The sequence below is a fragment of the Triturus cristatus genome, chromosome 9 (genome assembly GCF_964204655.1).
Source record: "Triturus cristatus chromosome 9, aTriCri1.1, whole genome shotgun sequence".
In the NCBI taxonomy this organism is placed as follows: Eukaryota; Metazoa; Chordata; class Amphibia; order Caudata; family Salamandridae; genus Triturus; species Triturus cristatus.
The window spans coordinates 159,164,902-159,165,590 of NC_140592.1; the positions used below are offsets into that span (position 1 = coordinate 159,164,902).

The 689-nt window shown below is 39.6% G+C and overlaps 1 pseudogene; it reads right to left on the minus strand.

The window, feature by feature from the left end:
- Window positions 1-275: 275 nt before the first annotated feature.
- On the minus strand, window positions 276-395 carry LOC146797568 (small nucleolar RNA SNORA26; annotated as a pseudogene).
- Window positions 396-689: the final 294 nt, after the last annotated feature.

Here is a 689-nt window from a genome sequence, read left to right on the forward strand (position 1 = left end):
GATTGATCAGTGCACACTATTACTTTTCTCTACGTTTGCAGAAGGCTGAACTGTCACAGTGACCATGATAACGCTCACCATCAATTAGCGCTCTGCCACGATTAATATTCGATACATCTATTTTACACAATAAGCCTGTTTGCGTCAGTTTACTTTCGATATTCAACGCAAATTCTATTTGCATTAAAAGTCTAAAAAAGTAATGTCGGCAAGGGATAACTACTCAAGAACATCATAGGCATAAAACTGAGCCCTTAATAGCACTTAACATGAAATAATGTACCTCACGACAGGATCCAGAGAGGTGTGCGAATCACCATCTCCAGGTTTTAGTGAAAAATGCTCTTTCCCCTTGTGTTGGCCATTACAAAGCACAATATGCTCTGAATGCGCACTTAAAGGGAGTCGCAAGATTCGATGAAACGCGCACGGTATAAAAGTATCAAAATAAAGCCACTTAACCAAGCATGAAGAACAATCTATAAGTCAAATGGTTCTTAATCTAGTTGTTTAGTAAAAAATCTCGAGGGGTGTTCACCACAAAAGCAAAGTTTTAAACAACTACCACAAAACTAAACCATGCCCGCCCACGTGGAACACATCCATCACAGTCTTCTGAGAAGATCAACGAAACCATCAACCTTACCTGTTAAACTCCCTAAAATAACAAGTCTCGGCGTAGGCTCAAT